Source organism: Rhincodon typus, chromosome 34, assembly GCF_021869965.1.
Source record: "Rhincodon typus isolate 14 chromosome 34, sRhiTyp1.1, whole genome shotgun sequence".
Taxonomy (NCBI): domain Eukaryota; kingdom Metazoa; phylum Chordata; class Chondrichthyes; order Orectolobiformes; family Rhincodontidae; genus Rhincodon; species Rhincodon typus.
Window position 1 is genome coordinate 18,423,866 of NC_063365.1, and position 25,924 is coordinate 18,449,789.

The window sequence follows — 25,924 nt, forward strand, 5'->3', positions numbered from 1 at the left end:
CCTCCAAGACACTCACCATCCTGACTTGGAACTGTGTTACTATTCCTTTACAGTAGCTGAATCAAAATCCTGAAACTCCCTCCCAGTGTTCCCTCTAAGCTGTTTGACCAGGCAGATGCCAGAAGGGTCCAAACATTGAATATGTTGACTTGTGGTTCTGGACGTCGCTGTTGTGTACATACCTCAGAGGTTAGTAGAGTGGAGGAAGTGTTAGCTCCCTCCCTAACAGCCCTCTGCCTATCCCTACACCCTAAAGACGACAGCTAGCTGTTCAAGGAGACATCTCACCAGCACCTTCTCAAGGGCACTTAGGGATAGACAAAATTGCTGAACCACATCCTACAAGTGAAGCAAAACAAAAACGTGATATCGAGCCCCTCCTCTCAATTCAACTTCTCTGGGGAGAAAAGAATGAGAATTGAATGGAGTCCTCTGCTTCTTCAAAAAGTGCGTGTCAAGATTTTGCGCTTGTTTGATTGGAGAGTGAAGCCAATTGAACACCGTCTTTTTGTCGCACTTACTGGCTGGTCCCATGAATGGAACATGAGGGCCTATCAATAGAGGGACTTGGAAAGTCAGTCAGGTACCCATTGGGTAGTTAGAACGTGGATTTCACCACCATGAGGGCTATTTAAGAGGAATAACTTGGATCTGTTTAAAGTGGAGTCCGGTATGTATGAGGTGGGGAGAATAGGTGGATACGCGGAAATGGAGAGGCTTGAGCAATGCTTGTGAACAGCAGAGAGACCAGTATGGACCTGTTGGGCCAAAGTGGCCTATCAGTAAGATCTATTTATTTCAGATAAACAGACGGAAACTTTAAATCAGATAGTCAGCTGGATATTCCATAATAGTTCCTGGTTGGTTCTTCTGGTTTGCTGCTTACAATTGACCAGAGAGTGTACGACACTTGCAAGGAAAGATTCCATGTTTATTTTATCACTTCACCACATCCTCAGGAAACCTCAGTCCTTCACAACCAATTATCTGCTTTGAAAGTGCAATTATTGTTGTTATGTTTGCAAATTTGCTTGGCTCGGTGAGACCCGTTTATTTTAAAAGAAAGCAACATGACTGTGCTAGCAGTGGCTCTTCACTGAAACATGGACGTGTTTACTCTGCGGGAGCCGTAGGTGCAGCTCCAGGTTTCATCAGACACCCCAAAGACCATGGTAAGAGCAGCCATTGAATACAGTGGGAGTGGGGCAGGGGGGCAGAAATGTCCTGGGTGTCGCAGTCCCTGAGCTGAGTGTAGCGGCCTCACACCCCCACTTCTTTTCTCCCCTGCAAACCCTGAGGTCTCAATCACCTCCCCACCCCGAGTGTGGCATCCCCCCGGAGCCCCAACTCTCCTCCCATACCTCCAGGTGGGGGACCCTGGTTGTAACACTTGGCGTTACTAGGTTTGGAGTTGGAAGCTTTCCAGTAAATTGCTGAAAGTACATGGCTCAAAAGCAAAGCCTTCATTCTCTGACCCTTCTGTCCTTGAGCTACTTTCAGGTGAAAGAGGACAACTGCCCTTGGCTGATTAGCTCTGTTGTATTTTTGTTATTCCTCTCCCCTTCCTCTCAGGAGGTCTGTTGTGAAGCTGCTGTCTTATACAGTTATATAGTTCGGAAACAGACCCTTCGGTCCAACCAGTCCATGCTGACCATATTCCCAAACTAAACTAGCCCCACCTGCCTGCGTTTGGCCTATATCCCTCCGAACATTTCTTATTCAGGCACTTAGCCAAATGTCTTTTAAACATTGTAACTATACGCGCATCCACCACTTCCTCTGGAAGTTCATTCCACGCATGAACCACTCTCTGTGTGCAAAAACAAATTGCCCCTCATGTCTTTTTAAAATCTTTTTTGGTCTCACCTTAAAAGTATGCCCCCTAGTCTTGAAATCCCCCCACCCTAGGGAAAAGACACCCACCATTTACCTTATCTATATCCTTCATTATTTAATAAACTTCTATAAGGTAACGCTCAACCTCCGATGCTCCAGTGAAAAATGTCCCAGCCTATCTAGCCTCTACTCCTAACTCAAACTCTCCATTCCCGGCAATATCCTGGTGAATCTTTTCTGAACCCTCTCTGGCTTAATAATATCCTTCCTTTCACAGAGCAACCAGAACTGGACACAGTATTCCAGAAGAGGCCTCACCAACATCATATACGGTCTCAACATATTGTTCCAACTTAGTCTTACAATGTGTGCATCGAGGAGCTCTTACTGGAGTGTGTGAGAACCTGGATGATGTGGGGATGAATTGGACCATGTAGGGAATTGCAGACAAGCCCAGCTCTTTGGCAGTTCATACAGATGCTTCCCAGTCAGGAGTCTCACCTGTTGAAGATGCTAGGAGCTATGGCTCAGGCATTACCAGAGGTGCCCCTGAGCCTCAAGGTACTGAATTCAAGCCCCACTCCAGGAAATGTGCACAAAATCAAGGCTAACACCCCAGTTCAGTGCTGAGAAAATGTTGCACTGGCTACCTTTAAGAAGTGAATCAGAGCCCCCATCTGCCTTGACTGAGTGTTTGTAAAAGATCCCATAACTCTATATCATAAGGAAAAGCTGAGGAGTTGTCTCTCGGGTCAATATTTATCGCTCAACAAAAACCGAAAGAACTGCGGATGCTGTAAATCAGAAACAAAAACAGAAATTGCGGGAAAAGCTCAGCAGGTCTGGCAGCATCTGTGGAGAGAAATCAGAGTTAACGTTTTGGGTCAAGTGACCCTTCCTCAGAAATCGACATGAAACATTAACTGATTTCTCTCCACAGATGCTGCCAGACCTGCTGAGCTTTTCCAGCGATTTCTGTTTTTGTTTCAATATTTATTGCTGAATTGACTGCTTATGGGAGCTTGCTTGCCTGGCATTTTGTTTTTACATTACAAAATGGACAACACTGCAACGGTGCTTAACTGGCCCTTAATTTTAAAAAAAGACTGAGATGCCCTTGAAAAGCGCTAAATAAATGCAAAATCTTGCATTGTTCTATGAGTTGAACACCGTCTCCATTGCCAACTCTGAAAAATTGGCCAGAAATCTCTAGGAATAAGCAATTAATTGCCATAACCTGTGAATAAGAACGAAATCATGGGCCACTAAGACTAATTGCACTTGGAAATCACTTTGGTCCTTTGCAGTAAAAGATGAAGATGACAGTCAGTCGATCTTTTAACGAAGGGGAGATTAGGCTCGAGGTTACGTAACTGAACTAACACAGGAGATGTATAAAACTGACCCCTGCTATCTCAGAAAATTCCTGCAATCAGGAGGGCTGCCTTACAGAGCAAACAGAACTGCAGCCACACCTGGTCACCACTTTAAAATGTTTTAAGCATCTGATGCAGCAACCAAGCGTGTCTTAAACTCCTGTGCCTCTCCACAGCACAGTCCACATTTTGTGCTTAATCCCTTCTGCCCAATTATAAGATACTAACAAATAAAATGGCCATTTGTTGGGTGAAAACTCTAGGCTGACTACTTGCGTAATTATAGTACATCATGTCTGCCTTCAATCTATACCTTTTTTTTATTCCCTATTCTTAAATTATTCAAAATGGCACAGAGGTAGCAAGAGCTGCAGATGCTGGAGTCAGAGATAGCACAAGTGTTGAGCTGGAGGAGCACAACAGGCCAGGCAGCATCGGAGGAGCAAGAAAGTTGACGTTTCGGGCCGGGACCTTACTTCATTTTCTGAAGAAGGGTCCCGACCCGAAACGCCAACTTTCCTGTTCCTCTGATGCTGCCTGGCCTGCTGTGCACCTCCACATCCACACTGTGTTATCTCTTTTTCAAAATGGTGATGTATTTGTGGCAACAAATGATAGCTTTTTACTGTTTTATTTTTATATTCTTACTGTATTCTTTTTGTATTCTTACTGTAAAATACACATGAAAATAAAATCCAAAATCAGATGGGCACGGGTTTGGCAGAGTCAGCTTGTATTCTGATTAAACCACAAAAACATTAATTTTTGAGTCCAAAAAGAAATGAAGTCACTTATAGACATTATTGAGCAACTGGGTCAAATGTGTTACGACTCCCCTCTGGACTGGATGGGACTTGAACCTGGGCCTCCTGGTTCAGAGGTAGGAGCTCTATCACTGCCACAAGAGCCCCTTGGGGTCAACTTATACGCTGTGTCAGTGTACCATGATTTGTGGTGATCTAAAGGCCTTGGTCGGATGATCTCAAGATGTGACTTTCACTCCCATAAAGCCAGCAGTGGTTAGCACTGCTACCTCACAGCTCCAGGGTCTTGGGTTCGATTCCAGCCTCGGGCTGTGTAGAGTTTGCACATTCTCCCCGTGTCTGCATGGGTTTCCCCCCCGGGTACTTGGGTTTCCTCCCACAGTCCAAAGATGTGCAGGTTAGGGTGGATTGGACATGGGAAATGCGGGGTTACAGGGATGGGGTGGGTCTGGGTAGGTTGCTCTTCAAAGGGTCAGTGTGGACTCGATGGGCCACATGGCCTGCTCCCACACTGTAGGGATTCTATGAGCTAGGAAATGTAAAATCAATTCACTTCATTCCCAAACGCTAGGATTTTTGAAAAACTGAGTCTCATTAATTGGAGACCATCAAACGACTAGATCTGATTCACTGATGTCCTTTAGGGGAGGAAATCTGCCGTACTTATCTGGGTCTGGCCTGTATGTGATTCCAGACCCACAGCAATGTGATTGACTCTTAACCTCCCCTTGAAATGACCCAGCAAATCTTTGCATTGAGTTCAAATTGGTGACTCAGTACCACCTTCTCATGGACTATCAGAGATGGCTGAATAATGAGGTGACTGAAGAAAAATCAACCGTCCATCATTGAGCAGATTTGAGAGTGTGGGTTAGGTGCAGTGAATGGCCTCCTGATATTATAGAAAGAGACTGCTGTTGCATTTTTGATTTGAGCGATGGGATAGCACTGATTGGAAAGTCAGTTTTGTCTCAGTCCCTAGCACATCATAAAGGACCACAAGTGAGCTTCCTGTCTGAGCTTGAGGTTACTGATCGCATGCTGGTGAGCCTTAACGTGCTTCGCTGCTCTCGTTTGCCATTCAGTGTCTTCAGCAGTAGCGTGCATGTGATCTCATTGAAACGTGGATGTTGCCAGAGGTTGTTTTCCCTGTCTGAAGAATCTCAAACAAGCTCGGCAAGGAGAGGAGGAAGCTGTTGAGGTTTTGGCACAAAAGGTTGGCCATTTAGAAGCAAAAACGTATTCCTCTCTCAGAGGTTTGTGAATCTTTGATTTGATTTATTGTAGTCACATGTACCTAAGTACAGTGAAAAGTTTTGTTTTGCGAGCAGTACAGGCAGATCATAGCAAACAAGGACGTACAGATCATAGGGTGTTTAGACAGAGTGAGGCATACAAGATTACAGCTGCACAGGAGGTGCACAGAGCAAGATCAACATTATTTGAAGTTAGAGAGTCCGTTCAGCAGTCTAATAACAGCTGGGAACAAGCTGTTCTTGAACCTGTTGGAGCGTGTGTTCAAGCTTCTGTATCTTCTGCCTGACAGGAGAGGTTGGAAGAGAGCATTACTGCAGAGAACTGTGAATGCTCCCTTGATCAGTACGTTCAGGACTGAGATTGATTGATGGATTTTCTGCATGCTAAAGCAATTATGGCTTCTTAGGATAATGCCTGGAGGTGGAGTCAAAGATCACACGTGGTCTTACTGATCGGCCAAGCAGGCCGAATGGCCTACTCCTGCCCCAGTTTCTTCACATCTTTATGCAGTGTGCTGTACTGCTAGAGCGACAGAAACAGATTCCATCGTGACGTAAAAGAGGAAAATTAACTAAATACTTCATTAGGAAATATTTACAGGGCTACAAGGAGAAAATAAAGGAAAGGACCTACAGCAAACTTTGTTTTAACTGGCACCTTATCAACTGGCACTTTTGATAAACTGTACATTCTAATTATAATTCCAAACAAATATCTTGATCTACTGCGATGTCAGAGTATTTATGCTGTAAATAAAGTATAACCGTGATATGTATACCCACTGCATTACCTTTCTATTACTTACTGTGTGTTTTTATATTGATTTTAGGAGGTGTGTTGATGTTTTTTAATATAGATTTTTTTGAGGAATGTTAGTGTCTTGAAGCTTCGCTTGGTCAGGGTTTACCACAGTTATGCTTACCTCTTCATTATCTGGAATATTTGATCAAATGGCAAGCTCCTGGTCCCATAGGTGCCACTTAATAAAATGTTTGCTGTAATAGGAAAGGTCTTTCAAAGAAAACAGTGTGGGTTAGGTGCAGTGAATGGCCTCCTGATATTATCGAAAGAGACTGCTGTTGCATTTTTGATTTGAGCGATGGGATAGCACTGATTGGAAACTCAGTTTTGTAACAGACTCTAGCACATCATAAGAACCACAAGTGAGCTTCCTGTCTGAGCTTGAGGTTACTGATCACATGCTGGTGAGCCTTAACGTGCTTCGCTGCTCTCGTTTGCCATTCCGTGTCTTCACCAGTAGCGTGCGTGTATTGGTGTTCTTGCAGATGGGTGTGGATTTGTTTGCCTGGTACAATATACATATGGGCTCACCGGCTGACCCTTGCTCATGAATAATGGTTACTGGGGTGAAATTCCAGTGGGTGACCAGCTCTGATAAAGATGAACAAAATATCCTAAAAGATTTAGAACAACTTGATGCCGGGGGTGACCTTTTAAGACGGAGATGAGGAGGAATTTCTTCTGTCAGAGGGGAGTGAACCTGTGGAATTCTCTGCCACAGAGGACTGTTGAGGCTGGGTCATTAAGTATATTCAAGACTGAGAGAGACAGATTTTTAATCAGTAAGGGTTAAGGGACAAGAAAGTGGAGTTGAGGGTTATCATCTCGTTGGATGGTGCAGCAAACTTGATGGGCTGAAGGGACTGTTTCTGCTCCTATGTCTTATTAGATCCCTGAATACTAGTTTGCAGGCTCATTCTCTCCCACTCAGTAGAAGAGACACAGTAAAGATGGTGCAATGTGGCTTCTTTTTATAAAAAGCTCACAGTAGTGTCTTGGCCAGTGTTTGCCCCTCAACATCACTTTATAAAAGTTTGTGATAGTGACCACATACATGTTTGCGGAAGCTTTCTATACATCAGTTAGCTGCAGCATTTCCTGCATTATCCTGCCCTATGCAGGACCCCTCCTGCTCTTCCTTTGGCACTGATGGGAGCACAGTGGGGAAAGACCACTGTCTAACATCTTTCTGCTGAAGTTAAATGGGGATCTTTGCAGTTCTTGGACTCTCCTTGTGCCTCAAATGCATGTAAATATAGTCGTGTATGTGTAAGAGATGTCTTTGGTTTGTTTGGATAGAGTCAAACTCCAAGGTTTGTTTCCTTAATATGCTACTGTACAGAAATGAACTGTGTTTGTGACTATGTATATGTACAAAGGTTTTGTTTTAATGAATAAGGTAAAATAAAAAGTGGACTGTTTCATATCTACCTGAAGAGATAGGCGATGCTCTGGTTTAATGGCTCTTTCAAGAGATGGCACCATCACCCCTACATCACTGCTTCAAAAGTGACACTGGAGTGATGGCCCATATAATAGGCTCAGACCTCAAGAGTGGGAACTGAACTTGCACACCTCTGACTCCATGGCGAGTGTGCTATCCATCGAGTCTCAGCTGACACGAAAACCTTGTGCGTCCAAACGAGACATTTGGAAAATTCTGAATTTTGTCCTGAGTTGATTTGCTTCTGTGTGGGTCTTTTTTTCTTCCTGGGGCGCAGGCAATCTCAACAGTCATGCGTTCAGGTTTTGCGTGTTGTCTGTTTTTATTGACTGCACAGCCAAATTTAAAACAGCCCTGTTTCTAAACAGCCAACCTGTCTTTATGTAGCACCTGTAATGTTGTGAAAATGCCAGGGGGCGGGGGGTTGTCATCACAGGAGAATTCACTCTGCAATATTTGACACTGAGCCATGTAAGGAAATATTAAGGCAGATGGCCAAAGAGGTAGCTTTTAAGGGATTATTTTAAAAAGAGAGAGAGAGAGAGAGAGAGATAGCCCGGCTTATGAAGGGGATTTAGGCACTCTAAATCTCTACCCCACCCTCCCCCAATTCGACTATCCCCATCCATAATTAGTGCAGTCGTTCAAGGCACCACCTTCAATGAGGGAATGATTAAAGTTGGGGATATGTTAGGCAACAGAACGAAGCCAAGAAACTTTTGGCATGTTACACTGTATTGTAGAAAGGAATTTGACAAAACCCACTGCTCCCTCCTATGTTGAGGGATAATAAGTAAAAAGATTAAAATTAAAATAGCAAATGATTAAGGCACAAAGCAGGTCACTCAGTATCCCAGGGGTGGGAGAGTGAGATAAGTTAATGTTCTGGATGTGGGTGACCCACTGTGTACATGTGCTGTTTGCCTTTCAGCTTTCCAACCTCTTGCACTGCCTGGTCTCAAGCTGCAGCACAACACGCAGACATAGCCTTTTCCCTCTGTAACTAGGGGCTGCAGAACCCTTTTTAATCGTCTTGGACACTCACTGCATCGCAGTGAAAGCTTTGCAACAAGTTAACCTCTGCTTTCCAGTTAGTGCAAGCTGCCTTTAATATTTAACAGGGCGCAGGAGCAGGCGCGTGTTTCTGAGACCTTTCTCAAACAAATATTTGAAATCGTTCAGGAGTTATTGACTTTGCTAATCCACTGTTTCTCTTGTGTTTTTTTTCGCAGCCACAGAGAGGGTATTCTTGCTGGGAAGAAGTATTTGTCGATTCACAACACCTGTGGTTCCTCCTAGCCTCAGGCTCTGAAGTTTTAGGTGAGCTATGCATGCTTGGATTCCTTCTACACCATCCCCACCCCCCATTATGACCTCCCTCCTGCCCCACTTCATCCCCACCCCATTCCACCACCCCCGTCTGTAATTAATGCAGTCAAATTTGTAAATTGCATTTGTACACTGTGGGCATGACAGTCTTACGGTAAAGAAGCTTTAAAATCATTTCTGTTGAGGCTTGCCATGGGGAAGGTGCTTTCATCCAGAAGGAATTCTTTCATTCATCAGGCATGCCTTCCATTAATAGAGTGGCCCTCTTGTCTTTTGTGTGGATTTCCAGGAACTGCTTGTTATTTGTTTCAGAAAAGGGATCTTTGGTTATGCCTGAGGCACACACCAAACCCGCCAAAGGAAATAAAAACTCACCCGTAAACACGTCCACATACACTTCCTGCACAACGGTGAATGTGTACATCGGTTAGTTGTGTAACTATCTGGTTGTTCCAGATAACAGCTCCAAGAGCCTGCAGTATCAAAAATCAAGACAGTCTGGTTGTGGGTTTCATTGGGAGAAGATTTGCTACGAGGCTAAAATTCTCAACTGGAAGAAACACCGCTGACTGCTCGCACAGACAAGCGAAGAGGACAAGTGCCCAGTAATCAATTTCACCGTTCCCCCCCCCCCCCCAAAAAAAAGCTGATCTGTTGTGAAGGTTAACAAGGTGTAGAGCTGGATGAACACAGCAGGCCAGGCAACATCAGAGGAGCAGGAAAGCTGACATTTCGTGTCTGGACACTTCTTCAGAAAATCGTGACTTGTGTTTGGTTGGTTCAGATTGTGCAGAATGATTCTGCTGGGAAATATGCAGATCTTTGCTCGTTACAGACTGGCATTAGTCAGGTAACTGTTCCTGGCCTTAGACTTTTTAAAAAATTCATTTATGGGATGTGGGCAGCGTCGGCATGGCCAGCATTCATTGCCCATCCCTAATTGTCCTTGAGAAGTTTTCGTGAGCTGCCTTGTTGTTGGGAAGAGAGCTCCAGGATTTTGACCCAGTGACACAGAAGGAACTGTGACTCAGGATAGTAAGTGGCTCAGGGGGCAACTTGCAGATGGTGGCATTCTGATGCATATGTTGCTCTTCTCTTTCTAGATGGTCATGGTCATGGGTTTAGAAGATTCTGTCTGAGTAGCCATGATGGGTTGCGACAGTATGTCTTACAGATGGAGCACATTTCTGCTGTTGGTGGTGAGGGGTGTGAATGTATTCGCAGGATGTGGGCACGGCTGGATGGCCAGCATTTATTGCCCATTCCTAGTTACCTAGGTGATAGTGAGCTGCCTTGTAGTTAGATCCATAATGCTGTTCGGGAGGGTATCCCAGGATTTTGACCCAGGTACAGTGGTATATTTCGAAATCAGGATAGTGAGTGGCTTGGAAGGGATCTTGCAGGTGGTGGTGTTTCCATGTATCTGCTGTCCTTGCTGTTTTGGATGGAAGTGGCCGTGGGTTTGGAAGGTGCTGTCTGAGGATCTTTGGTGAATTTCTGCAGTGCCTCTTGTAGATAGTACACACTGCTGCTACTGAGTGTTGCTGATGGAAACATTTGATGTTTGTGGATGTAGTGCCAATCAAGCGGCTGCTTTGCCCTGGATGGTGTCAAGCTTCTTGAGCGTTGTTGGGGCTGCTCCCTTCCAGGCAAGTGGGGAATATTCCATCACAATCCTGACTTGTGCCTTGTAGATGGTGGACAGGCTTTGAGGAGTCAGGAGGTGAGTTACTTGTCGCAGTATTCCCAGCTTCTGATCTACCTACTGTAGCCACTGTGTTTATGTGGCGAGTCCAGTTGAGTTTCTGATTGATGGTAACACCAAGGATGTGGATAGCGGGAGATTCAGTGATAGTAACACCATGGAATGTCAAGAGATGGTGGTTAGATTATTTCTCGATGGAGATGGTCATTGCCTAGCATTTGTGTGGTGTGAATGTTGCTTGCCACTTGTCAACCCGTCTGTGATTCAGTGTGCTGCGCTTGTGAACTGTTTTGCCTTGCATAGTGTTGACCTTTTTGAGTGTTGTTAGAGCTGCACTCATCCAGTGAAGTGGGGAGTATTCCACCACAGTCCTGACTTGGTAAGTAATGGGGCACTTGTATCTTTAATTCTGACAGAAAGGAATTTTGACAACAAAATGAAGGAAGATCTGAGATTTTAGTTTTGATCATGTCGGTAATCATTCTCATTTGAGGAATGAGGCTGATAAAAAGGAATGGAAACTTTGTGCCATTTGCATAAGAGTGTGTGGATTAACTTCAAAGTGAAGAAAAAACTTGTTGTACCTAACTCAAAGAAATCTATCTTAAAACCTGCGCATAATTTTTTGTTTACTTGTCTTGAGACATTTTGCATGCTTTCCTACCTTGAATGTAGATATTTAAGATTCAGTAAGTTGTCACCTATCAGTTCGGGTACCTGCAGTTTAAGTTGGCAACACATCTTCGAAGCTGATAGATTTTGGTGCTCTGAATGCAAAACGCTTGCTGCACTGTGAGGGGAAATGGAAGGAGACAGATTGTGTGTGATTGGCAGGTCCTGCTGTGCTTTCTGTGAGCTGCATACTGATGCCTGGATTTTAATGGGTTGTTCAGTGAAGAATTAACCCAAATTCCACGGCTGAAATTGCTCTGTGAATTTCTCGTTCATTTAAGAGGGAACTTCCATCAGATTTGTAAGGAGTACATGTGGAGTATTTATGAATACAACATCACTAGCCTGGGTAAGGTCTACAGGTGACACCAAATGAGAGTTTGTTGAGTAAGAAATTTGACTCCGTCATGATGGAGATACAGTAATATTCACTCACATCTGGACTAGTGGACTCTCATAGGAGAGCTTTAAGCTGAAGATATTCTCGTCTAAGCTTCTCATCCAACATACATTTCTTAGGCTCTGCTACCACCACAGATTAGCCAGTGTTTTATCTCATTTTCTGTTAATGGGGTCTTGCTGTGAGCAAATTGGCTGCCAGTACAACAGCGATGGCACTTCAGAAACAGCTACTTGGGGACAAATGCCTTGTAAAACTGCACAAGGGTGTGAAAGATGTTGTGTCAGCAAAGTGGTTGTCTTTCTCACTCAACACTGATACTTCAAAGGCTCCGCCAGAGCTGGCAAACATGGGAAAGGGATTGGGGTTCCAGTCCAGAGAGAATTGGGCTTGTGTTGTTGTAATTTGCTTGGAGGTTAGGCTCATCTGAAGACCAAGATGAGTGGAAAAGCATCTATAGGTCATGAGTTATTGGTAATGATGTAAATTGGCAGCTTCTCTCCAAGGTGCCCTGGCCCTGGATTGATTAAGGTGGTGCCTGTAGGGATGAGAGATCCTCTTCATCAGAGCTAGTGCTCCATGTTTGCATTAACCAGGTCCTGTCGAGCCCCACAATGGATATAGGTGTCGCTGTGCTTTTTATAGTCAAGAAAGGGAGTTATTTACTGCTGCACGTTCTCACCCAGTTGCTTGATCCGGACACCAAGAGGAGATGCAGTAACATCACGGGCCGAGTAATCCAGAGGCTAATGCTCTTGAGTGCATGGGCTCAATTCCCACTTTGGCAGCTGGTGGAATTTAAATTCAACTAATAAATTTGATGTATAAAGTTAGTCTCTGCAATGGTGAGGATGAGAACTGTTATTGACTGTTGTAAAAACTCATCTGGTTCACTAATGTTCTTTAGGCAAGGAAATCTGCCAGCTCTGATGAAGAGTCATCTAGAATTAAAACATTAGCTTGCTCTCTCTCCATGGATGCTGTCTGACCCACTGTGATCTCCAGCATTTCTTTTTCAGTACAGATTCCAGCATCTGCAGTAATTTGCTCCCTCATCTGTCATCCTTTCCTGGTCTGGTTTACATGTGACTCCAGATCCAACGCAATGTGGTTGATTCTTAACTGCCCTTTGGATTGGCTGAGAAACTCTCTCAGTTCAAAGAAAATTCAGGATGGGCATCAAGTTTTGGCATTGCTACTGGTGCCCAAGGATAAGAAAGGAAGCTCCAAGTGGAAGACAGGAGGTTTTCTCCAGACAACAGAGGATAGTCGAAGGCTGACTGAACCTGGGCTCGCTTTGACACAGTTCCTGGCGCTGTACTGCAGAGCTATACTCACAGAGCCTTGGGTTATGTTACAAGATGGGTGAGGAGACACCTGGTTTTAAGCCAGAGGGGAAGAGAAGCGGTTGGAAGACAAATTAAAAGAGTTTGTACACATTTTAGCTGGATGCCTTGCTGAGAAACTTTGCTCGCTACCTTTCTTTGGGACTTGATGACCTGTCATTAAACAGCTGACATGACGAGTAGATAGAAATTGATACAGTTGGGCAATTGTATTTTTTGAAGTGTAACCCAGTAATCTGTACACTTTACTCTGCAGTAAACCTATCGAGTATCTGGTATGTGCTTTGTATAAATTTCCAAAAGTCAAGGCACTAGTCTTTACTTACTCTGCTTTAGAGCAAGGGAAGGAAATCTGTTGTCCTTACTCGGTCTACATGTGAGTCAGACCCACAGCAATGTGTCTGGTATTTAACCACCCTCTGAAATGGTCCAGCCAGCCACTTAGTTCAAGGGCAATTAGGGATGGGCAGTAAATGTTCACCTCGCCCACATACACTGACAGAATAAAGAAAACTTGGTCATGGCTGCAGTGAATGCACCTTGACTGTGATCTGCAGCAAATGTGATATGCTGGTGAGTCAGCAGATCCAATGATGAATCAGTTAATATTGATTGTTCCCTTGGGATCTTCTGCAGATCTTTAGGGTCTGTCTGTCAGCTGAGCACTCATTCTCTATCGCAGGATGTAATGGCTTTTATGCCTGTACTTGAAACTTGAAAGTTATTTTTAAACAGAGGAATATAGCATAAAAGCAAAGAAATGATGCTAACACCCTATAAATCATTGGTCAGACCACATTTGCAGTATAGTAACAACCGAAAGAACTGCGGATGCTCTAAATCAGGAACAAAAACAAAATTGCTGGAAAAGCTCAGCAGGTCTGGCAGCAAGTGTGAAGAAAAAGACAGAGTTAACATTTTGGGTCCGGCGACCCCTCATAGTGTTCTGTTCTGGGCACCTTATTTAAGGCAGGATGTTAAAGCCCTGGAGAGTGCAAAGGAGATTTACTGACGATACCAAAAATGAGGGATTTCAGGTACAAGAAAAATTTCAAGGAATTGGGCTTGAGCAGAGAGGGTTAAGATGTGACCTTATTGAGGTGTTCAAACTTACGAGCAATTTTGACAGAGTAAAGAAGGATATTCTGTTTCCACCAGTTGGCATAACTATCAGTCACAATTTCAAGATGGTCAGCAACAGAGCTAGGAGAGGAGGAAAAGCCTCTTTACTCAGAGAGTTGTTAGTATTTGGAATGTGCTTCCTGGGAGAGTGGTGGCAGTGGATTCCACAGGATGTTTGAAAAGAGAGCTGGATATATATTTGAAAGGGATGAATTTAGAGGATGACTGGAGAATAGGGCTAGGTGGGTAGCTCTTTTGGGAGCCAGTACAGACACAGTGGACCAAAATCATGGAATTGTTTTTTTTTCAGTCCCATTTGGTGGGATCTTACTTTGCACTCGGGGGTTAGCTATGCCTCTCTGAAGCTGCAAACACCTAAAAAAAATTCAACTAGCTCTTTATTGGTTTTTATTTCTGATCCCAGGACCTTTCAATGCACTCAACCTCATGTGCAGTAAGAGTTACTGATCTTTGAGGTGCTTCCTTTATGGGATCCTTGAGAGGTGCCCATAAGATGCTACATGAAAGCAGCTCTGCTCTGTAAGTTTGTTTTGATTGTTTCCCATAACTCCCTTATTCCTTGGCAGTGTTGTCAGGCAGCATTGCCAATTGGTTGAGATATTCCTGGTTGCCGATGACTGAGCTATTTTGTGTTTTTTCGGGAATGAGAAATCAATTAGAAATTGGGTTGGATGTGTGTGTGTCAGGGTGGGGGGTGGGGAGTGGGGATGTTGATGCTCTCACAAGCCAAGGGTTAATGACTAATGAGAGCAGGAGATGCCTGTAGCTACAAGCCAGTTCATGAAATTTGGTGCCAGTGCCAGGGGTACATTTCTGTTCCTTCAGGGCGATCAGGGCTTATTTTCATGGATCGAGAGTAGTAGCAGTGAGGTCTGTTTCCATCTGCTGGTAACCACTGAGGTGTGGGTCAGTAGGTTACCGCTGTGTCCCCATCGAAAATGGACCAATGGACAAAAGAATTCATAACACTGCAACAACATTGGAATTGAAGTAGTTGAGCACAACCTCTTGCCCAAGAAAGCCTCAGTGAATTTACAATTTTAAGGGGGTTTGGGGAGGAGAACAAGATAGAGTCATAGAGGTTTACTGCATGGAAACAGGCCCTTCAGCCCAACTTGTCCATGCTGCCCAGTTTTCACAATTAGTCCAGTCCCATTTGCCTGAGTTTGGTCCATATCCCTCCACACCTATCCCTTCCATGTATCTGTCCAAATGTTTCTTAAATGACAATATTGTACCGACCTCTACCACTACCTCTGGCAGCCCATTCCAGACACTCACCGCCCGCTGTGTGAAAAAAAATTGTCCCCTGAACCCTTTTGTATCTCTCCCCTCTCACCTTAAACCTATGCCGTCTAATTTTAGACTCCCCTACCATGGGGAAAAACTGTTGGCTATCTGCCTTATCTGTGCCTCTCATAATTTTATAGACCTTTATAAGGTCACCCCTCAGTCTCCTATGCTCCAGGGAATAAAATTCCAGCCAATCCAGCCTCCACTTATAACTCAAACCTTCTAGTCCAGGTAGCATCCTAGTAAATCTTCTCTGCACTCTTTCCAGTTATAATATCCTTTCTAACATGTTTGCAGATTTGTCTTTGATTTATGGGATTCAGACTTCCATCCATTGAATGACAAATGGAGCTGAAATGGAGAGATTGGCCTGGATTTGCTTTTTCACAGTGAATTCATGACAGGTTTCCCGATCTGTCCTACTAGTCTTGTCCCGCTTTTTTTTAACCCTTTTGCCTATCGTTCTTTGTGCAGAGTGCTGTTTCCTTGTTCCGTCTGCCTGCAGCAGTGCTGAGAATCAGTGAGGGGCACTATTGCCCTGAAACTGCCGAGGAGTTAAATCACTTTTCGATTACGTTTCTGCCTTTTCCCTGCCTCCACTATTGGCATGCAAATCAGCTTTGAGCTCAGGCTTTGCCGAAAGTGAAATTACGAATTGCAGCGAAGGGCCAGGAGTTAATGGGAGCCTTTTCTGAACGGAATTCCACTTGAGTATTGACAGGGCTCTAAGTGCCATTCCAGGATTAAAACTGCTTGTTTGTCAATGAAGGATCTGTGCCTGTGATTCGGTGCCAAAATGCTGTTTGAACGGCAGGGAACCTTGCCTTGGCTGTTTTCCAAGAAATAATGTGAACGAAAATCTACACTCAAAAGTGTCAGGTAATCGAAATAGTTTTTTTTTGAAACAAAAAAGCAAAATTCCAGATTTTTTGCTGAAGTTGTTTTTTCCTGTTTGCAGTGCAAAGAAATATGTATTTCTCAAAATCAGATTTCACATGGAAAACTTAGCTGCTGGACAGTTTTTATCAGCGAGTAGGGTGTAGTAAAACACATTGGCATCCCTGCTCATTCACAACAATGTAGTGCTGCCTGGGTCTAAGGGTCAGAGCCTGCCTTTGCTGATTGAACTGGATGACTTCACATGGTTGGTATGTGCAAGATTAGTGTCAGTTTTTTAAGCTCTTTTCACAAGCTGGCCTCAGCTGTGAAAATTGGTCAATTCCTCAGTGAATCTGTCTGTAGCTGTTTGCGCGTGGTCAGCCAGAAGCTGCCCACCTCAGTTTTTTTACAGAAATGGATGTGGTTTTTCTCAGCTGCTGTGTCTCTGTGGTTTGATGCTGGCTGGGCGAGATTGGGACTTGGCTCCAGTGATGAGGGGCTGAGTGGGAAGCCTGTGCTGATGTGATCTCTCCGACTGATACTTGGCATAGGCGGTGAGTCGGAGCGATCCGTGAGTTGTTTCAATTTCTGAAGAAGCGGCGCACTTGGTGGCATCTTGAGATGGTTTTCCTTCTTATTACTTCTCAGTGCTTGGTGAGGGAGAGCCGCTTTATTCCTTCCCCGTTTTTGCCTGTGTGTCAAACACTGGTCTGGACCTGCTTTATGGCTTAATTTGGTGACCCTTTGCCTCTTGTGAGATGCCATGGGTCAGCTAGCTGTGCTGATTTTCTGTTTGGATACTGTTGAAGACCTTGCGTGTTTGCCCCCTTGATTAATGGAGATCTGACAGCATTGTTGACCTGATTGCTAGTACTGCCTGGCAAGACTGAACGGCCTCGGTGCTTCTTTGTTGAATTCCTAATGTGCACCTTAACTCATTACTAGCAGTGCCTTTGTTACTGCAAATTTTCCAACAGTTGATTTGCTAACATGTGCTTTTGAAGGGGCAACTCTTGGTCCCCTGTTCACCGTTACAATCCCAGGCTTTCTTTTAATTTCGTATTGTCACTTTTCTTCAAACAATGATTTAAAACACGGTTGGAGGTTGAAAGTGGGGTTGGGTGGTCAAGGCAAGTCAATGAATATATCTCCCAACATATTGAACCGCCATATTTCTGTTGCTGTTTGTCGAATGACACAGATATGACATACACATGTCCTTCGGGTGTGAATTCTTTTACTTTATTAAAGGGTAATTTAGAAGAGCGGGGGGTCGGAATCTCGGAAATCTCTAAAATTCTAACATAATTAGTCAAGGTAAATGCAGGAAGGATGTTCCTGATGATTTAGGAGCTGAGAACGAGGGGCCACTTGAGGTCGGCCATTTAGGGCAGAGATGAGGAGAAATTTCTTCACCCAGAGAGAGGTGAGTCTGTGAAATTCTCTCCTTCAGAAAGTGGTGTGAGGCCAAACCATTGACTGTTTTCAAGAAGGAGTTCTTGGGGCTAAAGGGTATGGGGAGAAGCAGGAACAGGGTACTGTGGTGGGTGATCAGATATGATCATGGTGGAACAGTCTCGGAGAGCTGACTGGCCCCCTCCTGAACCTACTTTCAATGTTTCTCTGAGTGGGATCAGTCTGAAGGTGCAGCGCTGCATGCCCTATTCCAATACGCATAGGAAGCCATGGAAATCTGCAGCTCTCCTGTTTGCAAAGCTTAAAAAATTTCAAAACAGACTTTTATTAGCCAAGCATATTAAGTATTTTGAGAAACAAAATGGGCCAAGTGGAATTCAGATACAGATCGATCACGATCTAAATGAAGGGCAAAACAAGACCAAAGGGGCTGAATGGTCTCTTGCTGCTCTTGTGACTGGTGTTATTCCGGTTTGCTGTCAATGCTGCAGTCTCTGTAAGATTGTAGGCGCCAAGTGCATTACTGCTTTGTTCTGATAACTGGGGTTGAGGTCGTGGCATATTATATGTCACTGTACACCTGTTACAGGCTGATCTATTGTCCAGATCTCAGAACGCAAACAAATGCTATCCTCAGACTACATTGCCCAGTGATTTAATCGCATATTCAAGAAAGCAAAGGCTTAGAGAAATTCATTTGAAACCAAAAACGGTGAGTATTAGGACTCTATTAACAATGGACAGACACAGACTTTAGTGGGTCCTAACAGTTCTCATAAATCACACCTAACACAGTACTATATAGTAACCAGCCTGATAAAATGCAACTGATTTTACCTCACACTACCCATTCATATAAACCTGTCACATAAAAAGTGTGTAGTTGATGTATGGCAGCCATAATATTGGATGCTGATGATACAACAACTTGTATTTAACTAGCACCATTAATGTAGTAAACATGCCAAGGTGCTTTGCAGGACTTGTACTGAACAAGGTTTCATTCCGTGTGATGTGAGTGGGTGTTTGGCCAATGAGATACATTTTAAAGATACTCCTGAAGGAATGCAGAGAACTAGAAAGGAGACATTTCAGGAAGAAATCCCAGCACTTGGAAGGTTGGGTAGCTGAAATGATGCAGTTGGGTGTAGAAAGTCAAAAGTCCTCATGTTGCCTTTCTGCTCTGAGACCCAGGTCATCATAGACAAATGCAATAGCTCCTAAAATAACCTTGAGTAATTCAGATTTAGATTTTTATTGTCAAGTGTACTCGATTACAACAGTTGATTTTAACAGCAGTGAAAAGTGCATAGTGTTACCATGCACCCAGCGCCATCTTAGGTACAAATATACCTAGGTGCAAAAACGTAGGTACAATGAAGGAAGAGAAACAGAGTTAAAAAGTTCTTCTCTTTCTCCTTAGTGATGGTCACTACACTAACCTCTGCCCCTGACTCTTGAAGTTCTGGTGTAGCCTTGTGTCTTCCATCATGAAGACTAATGCAATGTACCTATACAGTTCCTCCGACATTTCCTTATTCCTTGTTACTGCCTCTCCAGCGGTCCAGTCTCCACTCTTGCCTCTCTCTCTCTTACCTTTTAGATATCTGAAAAAACCCTTGCCCTCCACTTTTATATCACTAGATTTGCTATTTCAGCACTGACTCTGTGTCATTTCATTGTACAGTGGCAAAACACCAAAGTCTATGGTATGGATGCTTTATCCAAGACCTTTTAAAGGTGATGCATAGAAGTCATTTCTTCATACAAAGAGGAGCGGAAATCTGAAATATTCTGCCCCAAGGACACTGACAGGTCAGTTGCAAAATGCCAGAACTGGGATCAATAAGTCCTTGTTCTACAGAGTTACAGAACCAAAGTGGATAGCTTGGCGATCATTCATGTACTGATTGGATGGCAGAACAGGCCAGAAGGGCTGAATGGGTTCCGACTATTTTGTACCTCATTGTAGCGGAAATCGAGGAGGAGCATGTGCATATGCGTGAGCAGCACACTCATCATGGAATGTAACACTTTACATACAGGAGGAGGGTATCCAACTGCATCATTGTGTTTGTTGTATCAGCATTGATCTGACAGCACTGTGAAACACTACATGTGGATTTTTGTGAAGAGTTCTCACATCTATTCGGACCTAATAGCACTGAATTTAGTCATCTTGCTTTTGACATCAATCTCAGCAAGACAGAATGGCATTTTTGTTTTGGTTTCATTGAATATTGTGTTAGCAAGCCATTGTGGTGGTAAGATTAGCACTTCAGCTTTTACATTACCCGTTGTTTTAAGCTTGCAAAGATGCTCAAACTTGCTGTGTATATCAGCTCCAAGGAAGAGTCCTGTTGGACTCGACGTATTAACTCTGTTCCTCGCTCCACAATTACTGCCAGATTTGCCGAGTTTCTCCAGCACTTTCTGTTTTGATGTGTTTAAACTGGTTGTGGTTTAATCCTGAGAGAATTGTTTGGGCAAGTCTGAGATTTGAAAAATATTGTACAAATGATCAAGCTTAATTGGCCAGTGGTAGTTTGTTTTTGAAGAGATCATAGATCATAGAATCCCTACAGTGTGGAAACAGGCCCTTCGGCCCAACAAGTCCACACTGACTCTCAGAGCATCCCACCCAGACCCATCCCCCTATAATCCACCTAATCTACACATCCCTGAACACTACGGGCAATTTAGCATGGCCGATCCACCTAGCCTGCACATCTTTGGACTGTGGGAGGAAACCCGAGCACCCGGAGGAAACCCACACAGACGTGGAGAGAATGTGCAAACTCCACACAGATAGTCACCCGAGGCTGGAATTGAACCCGGGTCCCTGGCGCTGTGAGGGAGTAGTGCTAACCACTGAGCCAATGTGCCACCCCAGAGGTGGGGGGGGGGGGGGGACTTTAATATAATCTGCAACTTATTTGGACGATAAAGAGTCTGTTAAAACACGTGGAAATCGTTGATGATGTTCCTCTCCCCACATGGCCCGAGGGGCTCTTGAGGGACAAAGTTCATGGCCCTACCTTTGAGCTTGGAGGCCTGGGTTCAAGTCCCACCAGCTCCAGAGGTGTGTAGTAATATCCTGAACAGATTGATTAGAAAATTGCTAGAAGAAGCAAAGTGCGTTGGGGTTGGCGGGGGGTGTCATTTGAGGCACAGTGGTAGTGTGCCTACCTCTGAGCCAGGAGGAACATCATCAACGATTCAAGTCCCACCTGCTCCAAAGATGTGTGATCACAGCTCCTCATGAAATATCTCCCTGCCCACCTTTACTTCATTCAGTTCTTTAGTCAATGAGGCTAGGCGAGAATTTATTGTCCATTTCTTTAATGCCAAACTATTTAAGCAGTTAAGAGGAAAGCACATTGCAGTAGCTCTGGAGTCATATGGAGTTCAGACCAGGCAGGGATTTCCTTCCCTAATGTGGACATTAGTGAGCCAGATGAGTTTTATAACAAAAAGCAATTAGGCTAGCTTTTAGTTTCAGCTTCTAATTGAATTCAAGCTCCCCCATCTACCATGATAGGGTTTGAACCCAGATTCCCAGAGTATTGCTCTGAGCATTAGATTACTAGCCCCGTGAGATTGCCACTGTACCACTACCTCCCCATAATGTTCTGACTATTTCCAAGTCCTGTGGCTCCAGTCTTCTGAGGGATGTGGTCGCTCAATTCCTGTAGCTGAGCCCTGCTTTTTTTAAAACGTGCTGTCTTAACTGTTGTCTGGGTGGTATGGTGGCTCAGTGGTTAGCACTGCTGCTTCACAGCACCAGGGACCTGGGTTCGATTCCACCCTCGAGTGCCTGTCTGTGTGGAGTTTGCACATTCTCCCCGTGTCTGCGTGGGTTTCATCCGGGTGCTCCGGTTTCCTCCCATAGTCCAAAGATGTGCAGGTTAGGTGGATTGGCCTTGGGAAGTGTGGGGTGACAGGGGTAGAGTGGGGGTGGGTCTGGGTGGGATGATCTTTGGAGGGTCAGTGTGGACATCATGGGCGAAGTGGCCTGCTTCCACACTAGGGATTCTATAATTCTTAACCTTCTCTCATCCTTGTTCCTCTTTCACCTTGGAACACATTCTGTACTGGATGGTCTTTGATTTCTCCTTCAATTGTTTGCCAGACCTGTGGAGCGGAGGAACTGGAGGGGGCCATTCAGCTCCCCATGCCTGTACCACTATTCAATTAGATCATTATCTTGAAATTCCATTGACTCATCTTGCCTTAAACAGCCTTACCTAATGAAGGACCTATCAATCTGAATTTGGAGATTTTCACTCATTCGACTCAGCTTTTTTTGTTCAGGGGAGAGAGTTGCAGATTTTTACTGCTGTGTGTGAAGAAGTGTTTTGTGATGTCGTCCAGGGGTGGCTTGGGTGATATTTGTTTTGTGTCCCCTTTACCTGGGCCTGGACTCCATACCAGAGGACATAAGGGTAGTTAGGGAGACAATATCATTCACTTTGATCTGTTAAACACCACAGCTGGTCCATTAAGAGTCTGTGCAATTGTCCCCAAGTGGAGACAACCGATGATGGAGGTGTGGAGGAAGGATATTTGGAGGAGTTCATGTTAGAGTATCACAGAACCAGTATTGGCAGCCCTGAACTTGCTTAGTGGCTTTTTGCAACAAAAAGAACCTTGAAGTTCAGGGGGAGGCGATAGCCTTGTGTTATTATCACTGGACTGTTAATCCAGATAACGTTCTGGGGACCCAGGTTCGAATCCTGCCATGGCAGATGGTGGAATTTGTATTCAATAATCAAACATATCTGGAATTAACAGTCTAATGGTGACCATTGTCCATTGTCCATTGTCCATTGTCCATTGTCCATTGTCCATTGTCCATTGTCCATTGTCCATTGTCCATTGTCCATTGTCCGAAAATGGTTCACTAACCTCCTTTAGGGAAGGAAACTGCCATCCTTACCTGGTCTGACCTACGTGTGACTCCAGACCCACAGCAATGTGGTTGACTCTTAACTGCCATTTGGGACGGGCAATAAATGCTGCCTAGCCAGCGACACCCTCATACCATGAATGAATAAAAAATGTCATCCAGGAACCAGGTTACAGGAGTTGAGTAGCTGCAGAGTCCAAACTGGTTTGGGATTTAGGCCCTCTCTTCAGGGACAAGGCTGTCGGGCCTTAATTAACCACTTCAGGGACAGAGCCAAGCACACGTCACAAATGGGTCCCCTTGTTGGGAAAAAACGACAGGATTGGAAGAGGTGTTTAAATCAGCTTCTTGGCTATAAGGAAGGGTTAGAGAGCTTGCAAAGTATTCAAATCAAAATGGTGCCTCAGAAACCATTTGGAGCCTTTGTGTGAATTGTTGACTCACACAGTATGGTGTCTGAGGTCATGTACAGAACATTAACGTTAGACTTGCTGGGTGATACCGAGCGTCCTGTGTGCTTTTTGCCTTCATCGTTTTGATTCTGGGAGGGAAAGGGGAATTATTGAAGACTCCCTTGTAAGTTACCGAGTTGGCAGACATTTTTGTTGTTTTGTGGTGTGCACAGAGACCCCAATGGCATCTCACCAGTAGGTCACTCCTTGAGTATCATGCCGGCGGCACGCTCTGAGTATCATGCCGGCGGCACGCTCTGAGTATCATGCCGGCGGCACGCTCTGAGTATCATGCCAGCGGTATGCTCTGAGTATCATGCCGGTGGTACGCTCGTGAAGTGCTGTCAGTGTTGTGGCTTTAAAACTCCAAATTACTTAATATTTAATGTAAAGTAGTCAGTCACCTCACAGCTAGCTCACACGGCGTGAATTCATTAGAATCTTTTCTTTCTGCAGCACAAATAATAAATGTGGTTTGACTTTTCCTGATAACAGTCATTATCGGATCTGGTGAGATTGTCAGCTGTGCCTTGTGTGAGGGAATAAGGTTGTGTGTCTTGTTGCTGCTAACTGATGTGGAATCATAGAAACTTAGTGTGGAGGGAGACCATTCAGCCCAGCATGTCTCTGCTGTGCTGGCCCTTCCACCAAGGTACTTCCCCTCTGTCTGTTCATTCTGTGTCATCCTAGAAATGGGGTCTGTGATTTGAGTTACTTATTTTTCTTACTGCACAACAAGGTTACATTGTAATGCCAGGAATATGTGTTTTTACGAAATCTAATTTCAAATAGCAATCTCTTGCATGCTGATATTTCTGACTTCCTGTGTACTCCCAGTCGGTATTAACAAACCATCTGATGATGAAGTAATCTGACCTGTACATGGGGGAAATACTTCTCTGCCCCAGCTCCTCCCCCCAAAGGCTGGGTGTAAAATGCATTTTTTAAAAATGCAATAGACGCTTGGAAGGTGTTCTGCGAGCGCATAAATAATTCTGGGAGTTTGGCTGGAGATTCCCTTTAATTGCTACAGTTTGTCCTTCCATCTTATAGACACTTCCTTTGAAGATCAAAAGATGATCTATCTTGTTAAACGTCCTTCAGCCCCGAGCAGGAATAATGTCTGCTTTCTAATTGGCATTTTCCAACCAGCCCCATGGCTTTTGTTGTCATTGTTTTGTTTAATGTCTTTGCTCCTTTGGTCGAATTTTGCTTTATTCTATAATCGCAGAATGTGGGATTGTAGAGGAAAACAAATCCTGAATATTCCTGTTCTGACCAAGGGTCACTGGACCCAAAACATTAACTCTGTTTCTCTCTCTACAGACCTGCTGAGTTTCTCCAGCACTTTCTGTTTATGTTTCAGGTTTCCAGCCTCCGCAGTTCCTTGTTTTGCTTTGATGTTTTATTTTTTTACCAATCCTTCCCTTTTCCCTTTGCCGTCTGGTAAACAAGTTCTGAATAATGCATTAGCTGATCACTGGACTGTTGGGCTTTCATTTCTGGAGAAGCTAATTTATAGGTGTCACTTTTCCCTGCAGGTTTCAGAATTGCCCTAACGTATTCATTTATGCTTTCCCACATTCCCGGCTTAGCATTTGAAAGGAACTGTTCAGGTTGAAAATATATCTGTCGTGGTTCCCAGTAATGGGCATCCGATGGAACGGCGTGGAATGTATCCCTTTGGTGGTTTGTAAGTGTCGGACAGAGCAAAAGCCAGAATAGTGCCCGAGGCAGAAGAGGAAGAAAAGAGTTATTTTAACATCGCAATGACGGTATTGTATTCTGAGAAATAGGACAAAACAGCATCCATAACCTCTTAATAAGAGGGAAAATGATGATTTGTACTGAGTACGATATATAGTTTAAGGATTACAGTCACCTGAGCGTATTTGAGAGAGTTGGGAGCCCCCCAGCACAACTTAGATTGATGTAGCACCTATAGTGTAGTAAAGAAAAATCCCACAGTGCTTCACAACTACATTCTCAAACAAAGATTTACTACTGAGCCACAGCACAGGATGTTATGGCATTGAACCAGAGAAAGAAATCAAGAGTCAAGGCCCGAAGTATGTAGTAACTATGGTCGTTTATTGATTGTAGTGATGGAGAGGTTACAGAGAAGTGATGTGTTCAAGCTTCTTCCCAAAGTATTCTTCTTAATCATCAATCCTTGAACCCTGTTTTTCAAATTATTTAGGAGCTTGCAAAGCCCGTAGTTCTCCATGACTTTCTCAATGCTAACACATTGGCAAGTTGATTCCAATTGGCCAATCAATCAGCGCCCTTTTCTTCAGTAGTATAAAGTGTTGTGATTGTTTGAAATTTGGCTTTTTTTTTCCCCATAGAATCCCTACAGTGTGGAATCAGGCCCTTTGGCCCAACAAGTCCACACCGACCCTAAGAGCATCCCACCCAGACCCATCTTCCTATAACCCACCTAATCTACACATTCCTGAACATTATGGGGCAATTTAGCATGGCCGATCCACCTAGCCTGCACATCTTTGGACTGTGGGAGAAAACCGGAGTACCCAGAGGAAACCCACGCATACATGGGGAGAATGTGCAAACTCCACACAGACAGTTGCCCGAGGGGGAATCGAACCCAGGCCCCTGGCGCTGTGAGGCAGCAGTGCTAACCACTGAGCCACCATGCATTCTTGTATGTGTCCTGATGAGTACAAGTTGAAACATTTTGATAAATGTCTCTTGTTTCAGCAGCATTAAAATTCTTTCCATTCACATGTAGATCATCGTAGAATTGCTACAGTGTGGAAACAGGCCCTTCGGCCTGAACACCGACCCTCAGAGCATCCCACCCAGACCCATCCCCCTAATCTACACACCCCTGAACACAATGGACAATTTAGCACAGGGAGAACATGCAAACTCCACACAG

At 44.3% G+C, this 25,924-nt stretch overlaps 1 protein-coding gene across 1 annotated transcript in view; it reads left to right on the forward strand.

Annotated features, from left to right (window-relative positions):
• Positions 1-25,924, forward strand: part of ndst2a (N-deacetylase/N-sulfotransferase (heparan glucosaminyl) 2a) — a 450,479-nt gene that overhangs the window by 241,686 nt on the left and 182,869 nt on the right. The window contains exon 4 of the mRNA XM_048616195.1: positions 8,711-8,798. The gene's annotated coding sequence lies outside the window, so the exon portion shown is untranslated. The remainder of the gene's footprint in view (positions 1-8,710; positions 8,799-25,924) is intronic.